Below are 12,500 nucleotides of genomic sequence, written 5' to 3' on the forward strand. Positions count from 1 at the left end.
CGAGTAATGGTCTTCGACAACAACTTGTGAAAGAAATTGGTAAGCTGACGGGGGCATGCGATTTTTAAATGGTGCTTCCCAAATACTACCAGCTGTCCCTCCCTCATAAAACATGAACGGTCCCTAAAATCCGTGCTGCGCGTGCAGCAAGATTATTTATGCTCTTTTAACCAATGATTTCATTGTTTTGTGGCGTTTTCGTAGTCGTAGCCTTCGTCGTTTCTTTAACTCCCTATGGTGTTTGTAGTGAGGAAGCAGGGATGACCCGATGTGGTCCGGGTTCGATTCCCAGAATTGGCGTCATTTGGTGGTTGAGTTTGTTGGTTCTATACTCTGCACCGAGAGGATTTTCTCCGGCTACTCTAGTTATGTCCTCTTCTCAAAAACCAACCTGCAATTTGATTTGATTTCTGTATTGTCCCCAATTAGTTCCTCAGCGCTGAATACACTTGCCACTTAAATAAAATTCATTATTATCATTAACATTCTTCTTCTTCTTCTTCTTCTTCTTATTATTATTTTATCACCATCATCATCATCATCATCATTATCATCATCATCATCATCATCATCATTATCATTGTTATTATTGCTATTATCATTATCATTATTATTAGTAATCTCGTATGTTATGTTTGGCACCTAGTCAGAGAGTTTCCATGTTGATTGTTTTAGTAGATCATTACTGTGACACACCACTTACCATTAAATCTTTGAATTCCTCAGCATCGTTGGTTCCATCCACAGTATACACACCACTTTGATTCAGATAGAAGTAGACTTCAGGTTTTGGATTTTCCAAGCCATAGTCAACTGGAATAAGTAAGAGCAAACGTATACTTTATGCACATAGTAGCCGAAAATGTTCTCTCTTTTTGCATAGTATTGAGCTTAAAATGTTAGTCATGTACCTTGCAAGACTAAAATCTTTTGAATCAAAACATATTTTCACTCCGTCAAAAATAGACGTTGACCGATAGGTTATTAGGGACCTTAAGCAAGGACGACTACGACGGATACGAAAACGTTGTTTAATAATATTATTTCCCGTAACTATAATTATTTTGCGATTACTCCAAGAAGCTCGGCTTGGAAAGTGTGAATACACATTCCAAGAATGAAATTGGTGAGAACGGTGTTGATATTTAGAGCGCAAAATGAAAATTCAGATGCTCTAGTCCTCCACATGACCGCAAGTTCGATAATTTCACGTCGTTTTCAAGACGAGAACGGCAAAGAGATGTATCAACACACGTGCAGGGCATGCAGAACTATTGTTTTTCCTTTTTAAATCTATTGTTGTGTGGCGTTCTCGTAGCCGTCGCCGTCGTCCTGGCTTGGAGTCCCTATTAGCCGTACGTTGTATAGCACTTACAAACCGTTAAACAAATTGTACAGACTGTTACCGTATAATTGCCAAACTGATAGTAAACTCGTAAATGGTTTTTGAACCCAAGATGCATACCTCTAAGTATAATAATATACACGAAAAATTATGCAATTCTCATTGGCTAAAAAAGCAGTGCAGTTTTGCTGTAATACAATATTATAATAATTATATGTTACAGTATCAAAGGCCTTACTAAGATCTAAAAAGAGCGTTACAGCAAATTCACCATTATCAACGCTTTTAGTAATTTGTTCAAGTACGTCAACTAAACAGTCAGTAGTATCTTTTCCTGATCTAAAACCATACTGGTTAGGTGCAAAAACATCATGAAAAGTAATATAAAACATTAATTGATTAAGTACGCATTTTTCAAAAATTTTACTCAATGCAGGGAGCACCCAGATTGGACGATAATTAGTGCAAAGCATGTGAGAACCCTGTTTAAAGACTGGAACAACCTTAGCAATCTTGAGGCTATCAGGAAACTTTCCTTGAATTAATGATAGGTTGATTAGGTGCGTTAAAGGCTTGGTGATTTCTAAAGCTCCTACAGCTAACAGAAAAGGATGGACCTTGTCTATACCAAAAGATTTTTTCCTGTCGAGGTTATCTAGTAACAGTAAAAACCTCAACTTCACTGACTTGAGTAAAGCTAAGTTTTTCCTTATACTGAGTTAAATATGATTTAAAATGGCGGTTGGATTTAGGTAGCGAAGTTGCAAGAGCAGAAGCTACATTACTATTTATACTAATAGTCCTCTAGTAGCGTAGCCAATCAAAATGCAGGATTTGCATTAGTCCACTAGTTGGGTGATACTAAAAGGCTGTAGGATCCGTGCTGAATAGTTTAGTATAGTCACACTAGGGGCAGGTGTCGGGTTAGAGTTCGTAGCGTTTGCATCTGTACGGTAAGTGTTGCGTCAAACGATTCTCTTAGCGCTTACGCTGGTCTGTTAAGCTGTCACGTGAATCACAGACCAGTAAAACTCGTCTCGTTAAGGCCCATATTGTTGTTGCTTTGTTTGAAACAGGATTGTAAGAGGACTCGTCAAGTCTGCCAATATGTGTAGGTTTCCTGTAAACCGTCGTTCGCAGAAGAGTACCCAACGAACACTTTTTCTGAATTCATCTGTTATTGACTTACACGATATGTGGGCATCCATTAAGACATTTTTGGCTAATATTTAACTACCCTGGGAAATAAATATCCGCTCTTCAGTGCCAGCTAGCAAGAGATTATTTTCCGAGGTCGCCAGCCAGCATACATTATTTTGAGGCCTTTTCCTAGCCAGGAAGGTATACATTTCGCTGTGGGCCCCAGCCAGCGTCATTTATCATGTTGAAACCCTTCCCAGCCAGCGATAGTTATTGGAAATTTTCGTTTTGCCACTAAATAACGCTCTTACGCTCACTCTTGCAATTTTTTTTTCAGCCAGCCGGCTCGAAAACAGCTTGCAGAGCGGCTTTTTTGTGGAGCGGTTTCGTTGGGTACTCCTGTTCGTAGCTAGCTTTTTCTTGTCATGGGTAACCAAGCAGAACAACCAGAACAAGAAGCTTTACATTAATCTTTATCGGAATACGATAAAGGTCAAATGTATAAACTAATTGCGAGTTGAGACGCCAATACCACATTATATTGGCGGCTAGTTGGGAGAAAATATATTCTCGGCGTATTGAGCAAAGTCATGAGGCGACGGCGGAGCTTACGTGACCAACCATTTCAATACCGCGGTGTCAAATTTTCATCCAGTCGTAGGTTGGGAAAGTGAGACAACAATACCGTGTGTTTTGTTATTCAATTGCAGTCAGCAGAGTACTAATAAGATCAAACAACACCCAAAACGAGTACAAATATCTCACGGTATTTGTACATGTACTCCAGAAGACCAGTTTGACCGGTTTTTTTCAAACGTGTTAGTCTTACGAAAGCCGTAAAATTGGCTGAAAATGCAATTTTTTTCCCCGAAGGAAACGATGAATGCTTGCTAAATTTTGAGATTTTTGGCGAAAACGAGTTCGTGGAGACAAACTATAACCTACTCGTCAATTAACTTTCTCTGTTTATTGAAGAAAAGCGAAACGTAAACACGACAAAAAGAGAAAAACTGATCTCAATGAATTGAAACGGTGGTGCGAGTCCGTGAAAGAAGCAAGGGCCATTGAAGAAATTCCTCCCGAGGAACTTGACTGACTTGATAACCTTTTTATGTCACTTCTTCATCAAAGTCAGCTCTTCTCGATTGGAAGTTTACATGGAAACCAAGATCGTCGTTGTATATATTTTTGTAGACCTTGTAATAAAGAATTTGCCGATATTCCATCTTTGTTTTCCTTATATATGTTTGAAATAAAATGCACGACGCTTTGATCGACGACTCTATTGACAGGTTTGACAAGTTTTCGTTTTTTACCAATCAACAGCAACCTAATATAAGCGCAAGAAACCTGGACGCTCGCTGAATAGTTACGTAAGATAATTTGTGATGCGAGGAAGCAAGTTATAATTTAAGGTTAACGTTCCTTCTATTTTCCGACTGAATTGAATAATAAATCTCGTCTCTTGTATTTTGACTCGCCCTACTGGCTCGCCAAAATACAGCAGGACTTGTCCAATAAGATATATGTATTGGCGTCTCTCTTGTGAGCAAAACTAGGGGAGGATCGTGGTACGGTAGTGTGTCGATTAAAGTAACTCGTTGGAAGGCTTGGTATACTGAGTATGGTTGTTTTACACGTCCGACTTACTATGTTTTTCTTCAGGGCAGCCCGCAAGCAGCTGATAGAAGACATGGTAATTGCGCTCGTGTTTGTTCAAATTGACCACTCGCGACTAAAAATGAAAGAAATGAAAATGGTGTAGAAGACAAAGATAACAAAAAGCAAAATAATTAAAGAGCAAAAGTGCGTATCCAATATACAATGAACCAGAAACAGTTTTTACTCCACTGATTTCTCTATGTCTGAGCTGGTACCCGAGAGTGAAAAAAATGCTTTGAAATACAAATACACTGTTATTATCATAAGTATCCACTGCACGCGGTTGGTAATGAGCTTTTACCAAGAGATCAGACGTTTTGCCATGTTCTTGATAAAGGTAACCTTTTTTTCTTTTTTAACTCCACTTACATTTCGATTGTTTCCGTGGTTTCTTCTAAAAGCAAAAATATCTTGAAATAAAGAGAGTATGATATGCCTATGAAATTTCAACTGACTGACTGGAAAATCGAAGGTTAAAATCAATTTTACCACCCCATTCACGCTCAAGATAGAGAGAGCGAAGTTCTGTTTAATAATTTTGTAGCAAAAGTACCTTACCTTTTCAAGAAGGAAATTAGAAATCTTTCCACCATCTGGGTGACCAGAGTAGTTGAATTGAATTTCCATAAATTTACCCTTGAAAGGAAAAGCAGATCAAAAGCAATTAAAATCAAGTAAATCCAACTGAAACTGCTGAAAACACAAAACCGCTAATATAAAGACTAGACAGTCCTATGTATTGAATGTCAAACCTACAAATCTACTGGAATTGTTATTCCTGACAGTCTTGGCATTTCCAAAGGCTTCCAAAAGTGGATTGGATTGAATAATGATGTTCTTGATGTGCTGAAAAGTATAGGTAAAGATATGGTCTGAATTTCTCCTCAGTCCCAGTTTGTTTGAAAGCTAAAGATCGAAAGACTGGAAATGATATCATTGTCATTTCCATGAAATGGTTCCAAGTATAGACCAATTTCGATATGTTAAAATTCAGTCCTAAACAAAAGACACCTCGAGGCTTTGGGGAATAAATCTAAGGATTTGTATGAGTTTATTCTTCAGAGCCTCGAGATGATGCTTTTTGTTTTCGACTAAATTTTGATATATCGAAGTTGATCTATTCTTTGATTGCACCTGACGTCACGGCGGCCGTGTTGGTAGAAAGAACAATAGCAAAAAAGTCTCTGGGGAATTTGACGCTTTTATTTTGCAAAACTCTTCCTACTGTTTTGCCACCAACGTGGCCGTCTTATTCACTTGAGTGCAATTAAAGAATTGGCCGATTATTGGTGAGAATTCAACATTATATTATTGTTAACCCAGGATTATTTTTTAGGAAATTTTTTGTCAGCTGGAAGACGTATAACCATATATCAGCACATACATTATCCATATATGAAAACTACAATCATTTCGGTTAAAGCAAGCAAACAATTGATACCTCCACTTTGTCTGATCCTTTTCCTGATGCTTTCGCTATAAAATTCATGATGTGTTTGGCAGATACTGTTTTACCAGCTCCACTCTCCCCGCTGCGTAAGTTACAAAAAAAAAAAGACATACGAGTTGTTCTTTTTTGTCGAATTAGTTCTCCAACAGTCGATGTTAGTTAAACCCGTATATTAAAGTTCATTTGAGATGTCAACAGTTTCCTTATTAAAAGAATTTTTAATACCTTAATGTCAGGTTGAATGTCATGTCAATATATAAAAAAGTGAAGTTGTGTGTAGGAAATTTTCTCCATAGGAAATGAAGGGGTTAGTTTCTGGGTAAACGTTGGTGCTGTGGGGAATGACACACGAAGTTTGGTTTTATTAATTAAATAAGTTGATAAAGGCAAATAAATACCTCTTAATAACCGAGTTCGAGGTCCGTAGTGTAAGTTACGGACCGAGATTTTTTCCAGAAACCAACAGGAAAAAACGAGGATCCGTAATACATTTATAGTCCACTTGGGATAATACCTGTTTGTCCCCCCAAATTTTGCATAGGCATTGTTTATATTTTCTCTTGAGACCATTGCAGGGATAAACAAGGAGTATTACGGTATTTTCTGAAGTGGGCTATTGTATCTCTCAGGTAATAAGGAACGCGGAAAAGAAACAATTAGAGCTTAAGCACGCGCGTTTTTGAGTCGCGTACGGCAACCAGAAGTGAGCTGTATTCTCTATTAACTTGTCTTTACACAACCATATTTACACTGATAAGTATCTTTTCTCCATTAGAAATGATTAGTGTAAAAATCTGGGAGACACCACTGCCCTGACACGCAATAATGTTCTCTTCCGGTTGCCGTCCGCGTCTCAAAAACGCTCGTGCTTAAGCTCCCTAAGTTGAAATCAAGCGAGTGTAAAAATCTTAAAAACGATTACATTTTATTGGCTTTGTGAAATAGTTCCTTGCAAAATTCAAATAGTTTCACAAGTTCAATTCAGATAAATAACATGAAAACCTGCTAGAAAATGTCGCATCAAAATATTCAAATTTAGCGGGCCGTAATGCAGGCCTTATTATAGAATAAGGCCCGCTAAACTAGGGCCCCTACGCACTTAGCAAATGTTTGTACATTTTGAAAAAAAAAAAACTGTCATCATTTCCGTGATACAAGTGCGCACGGTGAATTTTTTTCCCTCCAAATTTTGTCAAGCCTTACCAAACTTCGAAGGCACCGTCGTCCTGCTTCGGAGTAGGACATTTTTTTTTCAGGCGTGAAAACTATACATATCTCAAAATTTACACAGCATGATCTAGAGAAAACGTCTTTAAGTGCGGCCATGAATACCAAATTGAAAGTTTGGCGGAGACAATTTTGGTTGAGATTTTTGGTTGAGCCAAACAAATTTTGTCATGACCGCATGTTAATTGACCGCTCCCCATAAGAGCCTTTCAGGGCCAATGAAACACGGTTAACGAAAAGACCGAACACAACAACGACAACAACAACAACAACAACAGCAACTGTTAAGAATCCCAACCGTCCGGAGGCAAAACAATTGGCTATTTACAAGTGCAGCTGGGAAGCTGAATCAGGGACCACCAGGATCAAATTCAGCGAGTGGTGAGAGCGGGTCTTGAACCCGGGAAATCAGGATTGCAAGGAAAGCGCCCATAATGGTAAATTTACCTTTATCAACTCACTTGACAAGACCAAATTTTGGATTTTTGAATCAGTAGCTGGGCATTGGTTGATAGATAAATTTTAGGACATTTTGCATTTTTCTATCTAAAGGACAAAATCTCGAACTACTATTTACTCAAGACTGATTAATTTTACTTTAGATTAAAGGCGCTGTTACACTGTGCAACTTCTCTCGCGTCGCCAATGGGGAAAAAAGTTGTACAAATTGTTGCTCAATGTAACATACCTTTCAACGGCCAAAAACGTTGCAAGACCAGTTGCAGAAACCGTGGCGAAAAAATAGAATTACTTTCTGCAACCGTTGCAACAAATTTTTTGAGCATTGCGGAGTGTAACATCTGTCCTGCAATTTGTGTCGCAACGGTTTGTGGTATCAGCCAATGAAAATGTTCCTTTAACCTCATTTGATCATCGAAACGAGACAAGTTGCATGAAACGAAACACCCGTTGTAAAATTCATTAATAATTCATAAGGGTAACGCAGTACACGTTTCTTCTTGAATTCCAAGGTTGAAAGAGATCAGTAAATCTACTGGTTGGGCAAAAGCATTTCTAACAACTTTAACTTTAAAATCCAAGTGTTCCACTGAAAATGTGTATGTCAATTTAAGGAAATCATTGCCCAAAAATGAGATTAATATTCAATATCCGACGACAACTTCAGTACAAACATTCAATAATTCCTAAGACAATGCCTGATTTCTTATGAAGGCGCACACCAATACAACTTTGCTGCATGCACGCTTTTCTAACACATCGACGATACTGCTACAAAGTATTCATTTCGAAAGTTGTTTACAACATTCGCGGCGTGTTGTATGGGTCCCTACAATCTCTCACCTTCGGCTTGAGATTGTAAAGGCCCACACAACACTGCACCTCATGTTGTAAACATTACCAAAACAACTTGTTTCGTGTTGTGAAAACGTTTGTAGAAATGGCATTGCGAGACAAGTTGCACGAAAAATTGCACAGTGTAACAGCTCCTTAAGGCGCTGCGCCTGTTTTTGATTGATTTAAGCTCGGATTCCCACCTGATTATAACACACTGATTTTCATGTTCCATCAACATGTTGTGGTACATTGTGTTGGTCAGAGCGTACAAATGAGGGGGCTTTGGACCCTAAATAAAAACACAAAACGTTGTTGCATGATTGCCCAAGTGCATTATGAAGGAAAATTGACTTTTATGGGTTATTAAATCAAGAACAGATATTTTATCAAGACAGGCTTTTCAAATAGTGCTGTCAACGTAATAGTTAGTGCGGATGTTCTTTTATTTTTTCACAAAAATTATATCAGCGGTTGTTGTGAAGTCATATTTTTGGCCACGAGTTTTGAATACCAGTTTGTTGACAAGCACATCTGAAGTTTGAAAATGTTAAATGTGGAACCGAGTATTAATTGTTTTAAGTACTCATTTAAATAGAAAACTGTTCTTGAATAACACTTCAGTCAGTAACATCCTGCGACATCAGGCAGTTAGATCAATCTCCTTGAATACGGAGGATGCGCGCACAGCACGAGCGGCAGTCAAAACTTAGCTGTCGTACAGAAACGACACGATAATAGCCTTTCAAAGCTAACAAAAATAAAGGCAATGCTAAAGTTTCCTTGGGCTCTTCTAATAGCTAATTTGACGAGGAACAACATATTTTGCACAAAATAACACAACTATTACCCTACCCGGCTGGCGACACACTACGAATTACTAGCGAGCCATTCCGGAAGCCAGTGACCCATTTTCGACGCCAAATGTCAAGCTTGGAGTCACAAAATGTTTCGTATTTTTCACTTTTTACAGTCTGATATGGTTTTGGAAATTGTAAGTCCCTTTCCCTGAATATTTGATGCCATCTTGCCATCTCCAGTGAGATAAATGGCCTTATTTCAATGCTCTTGAAGGTTTTCCCGCCTGCTGAATCCTGATTGGTCAATTCAAATTTCCGGCGCGCCAGCCGAATACAAGGCTTCTCTTGCAAAGGAATTTTAGCAGGGGTGGGTTTGGGGGAGGAGGGTGGTCGAGGTTGCCCCGGCCCCCCTTTTCCCCCCTGTGTTTAAAGAGCTTCTCTAACCAACCGACTTTCAAGTGGTACAGTGCGTCAGTAGGTCTTACTTTAGAAAGTGATGAGTTCAGTTTCAGAGCTTTTCCTTTTTCAAATACATTTTGCCTTGATAGACATACATCACGTATGAAAAATTGAATATATAATGCATATCAGATGTGAAAAAATATGATAATAAGCTCACCGCTTTTCCAAATCCGAGCGACAGGTTAAATGTAACGGGCGTTTCTCTATCTCATGAAATGACGAAGATTTTTTTTAATAGAGGGAAGAGGAACAAAATGAACAATGAAAGGGAAGTTGATATAGTATCTAGCGAATACAGGGATGGCAAAGAGGCAAAAATGGAAGGTTTATATAAAAGGAAAGTTAATACATTTTCACCCACTTCATGGACAGATGAAAGGAAAAAATAGGAGAAAAACAAGGGTTATTTCTAATATATTTTTCTTTACAGCAAATTAAAGACTCCAGCTGGACTCAAGTTCCTCTGATTTCATCTTTATATTGCCTATGAATGAGCTACCTTGGGACTGTATGCGTAGGAAGTATAAGCTTCATCTAACAGTTTACCTTCCAGTCCTTAAAAATGTCAGGTCCGTTTGGTATTTGGGGACCACCTTCAACTTGTGAACTCCTTCGTCTGTGTTCTAATATCTCTGATGGCATTTGTGCAGTGTTACAACGAGTGGCTCTGTCATTCTGCTCAGGGGAATCAAAATCATCTTCGGGATCAACACCACGATAAAAATCAATAGCATCTGGACCATAGATGTGTAGAACTTTAAACGGATTGATAGCAATTAACACGCGGCCGATGTAGGTCTGTGCATGGGATAGAACATAATTCAATGACCCACTTTCTCTTCTCTCTGGTTTTACAAAGTACTTGGGTAGAATTGTTATAAGTTTACGTGGGGACTATCATCTACTTAAGTTGCTCTCCTTATCAACTCTTAACTCGCTTGTAATCGGGTGGAAAACAGGTAATTCCACTTCTACATCTTCACGATACATCACTCGGCAAAGTGCCGTTTGACTTGCTTCTGTTTATGCTTACGTGGCCTCACTCACAAACAACCTTTTTGGGTGTGGCCGGCCACATTCTTCCAGAGAATTCAGACCGGGGAACTCTGTATCTTGCTCGTTTGGAAGAGTCTGTGAGATCTGAAGAAAGCCTACGGTTTATAATCCTTAAACGAGTTGAACGTCTAGCCTTTGAGGCTGTAATTGCTAAGTCAGCAAGTTCTCCACAGTTGGAGTGAGTGAACTCGCGACCCCCCGCAACAACCGAGTCAACCGACTTTTCGAAAATAGTGCTATTTTAATATCTAGTATAAATTCACTAATATCTAGTATAAGTATTAATAGAGTATTAATTTCTAGAATAAATTCACTGAAGATCTTAAAAACACTTATCATTTAGCAAAGAGCGATATGTTGCGCTTGCACATTTAACAGCGACAAAGTTCCAGTTCCACACGAACACGTCGGTCTCCTCTGTTCAGCGACAGCGGAAAAACCTCCTAGCGCCTGAATATAGCACTTACATAAATTATCTCCCTTTTAAGCCGAGAGCACAGATTCGCAGCGATGGCTTTTTCCGTGATTTCCTCCAACTCAACCATATCATCCACGTCAGTTGTCGCCATGTTGGCTAAAAAGACGAATAGAACTAAGTAAATGTGAGAAGAGACAGGTCACTTAAAAGGTCAAGTTTTTCCTCTTAGAGCAGGGCTGGCGCAGTGGTGAGAGCACTCACCACTCACCATTGTGGCTCGGGTTCAAATCCCAGACTCGTCGTCATATGTGGGTTGAGTTTGGGTACTCCGGTTTTCCCCTCCCCTCAAAAACCAACATTTGGCTTGATTTGATCTGATTTCAGTTAATTTGTAGTTTCCCCAATTAGTGGAGAACTCGTTCTAAGCCAAATAACCTTGAGACTCAAATAATGTGATTATTATTATTATTATTATTATTATTATTATTTCGTTTCTCCTAAACTTTCAGTAGTTCAAATTTTACAAAGAATATGTGCAATTTACAATTCCAAGGGATATTTCTAGGTATGACGAGTCTTATATGATTTCTGCCTCAAAGGTTCTCTCTTCTTCATCGTTCAATTAATTGCGGCCAATTCATTATGCGCGAGAAACACTGGCCAAAATAAACTTCTAAAACAAGCGCGCGCGGAAATTCTTTTAATATTTGATTGTCTTTGTTACGTTTCATTGTAAGATCTCTGAAAGAATCAGACACTTCTTTCGCTCAAAGGGCAACAAACAAAAATTTCGCACGCGAAGACTTATGATTATATTTTTTTTCGAATATTCTTGCAACGTATTTTTCCTGAGCCAAAGCGCTAGCAGGGCTATATTGGTGAACAGCAAGTTTGTTATCATGAGCACGTAAATCGGTTTTTTACATCATTTTTAAAAGAAAGAATAAACGACACCTAGTCCCATAACTTTATAAGCCAAGCGATTTAAATCTTGGCTGCTGTGAAGATATGGTCTTGGACTTACTGGACAACTTAACATCCAGTACAGTTTTCGATTGTGCATCGAAAGTAATTCCGATATTCAGTCGATTGGTTGTCAAAACACGCGCTATATTTACAGCCAATCGGGGACAAAAACAAAACCGACGTGACGTTTTCGCACGCTTTTTCCAGCTACATGTATTCGATTTGCAATGTGATTGGCCCAAGTATAAACTTTGGTTTTCATGTTTCTGCTCTTAAAAGGCACTTCTGTCAACAATAACGTTATTGATAAGTGGATGGAAAGACCAACTTAAATTGAAACTCAATTGGCCATGCCGAGCAACGGAGCGACATAACACACAAATTAATTAAAGCTGGAAAGAAGAGATCGGTCCAGGCAGCGATTACCAATAAAAAGGAAAACGATACGATGCAAAAAAAAAGGAAAAAGAGCAGTGTGTAAGTTACACTTACCAAATCACGGAGATGAATCTCCAGCTTAGAACCTGAAGATCAGCTCATCATTGATTGTGTTAAATCCTCGCTGGAGAATGATGTCACAATGATCATTTAAATGAGATCTCTAATTTCTGTTTACCTCATTAAAAGAACGATCTTGTTTATAGTATCAGTTAAACTTGCCTGCTATCAATATCAGTTCAG

The 12,500-nt window shown here is 38.6% G+C and overlaps 1 pseudogene; it reads right to left on the bottom strand.

Annotated features, from left to right (window-relative positions):
* LOC138009669 (unconventional myosin-If-like) overlaps nt 1–11,004 on the bottom strand; it is a 65,571-nt pseudogene extending 54,567 nt beyond the window's left edge.
* Nucleotides 11,005–12,500: the final 1,496 nt, after the last annotated feature.

The sequence above is a fragment of the Montipora foliosa genome, chromosome 7 (assembly GCF_036669935.1).
Source record: "Montipora foliosa isolate CH-2021 chromosome 7, ASM3666993v2, whole genome shotgun sequence".
In the NCBI taxonomy this organism is placed as follows: Eukaryota; Metazoa; Cnidaria; class Anthozoa; order Scleractinia; family Acroporidae; genus Montipora; species Montipora foliosa.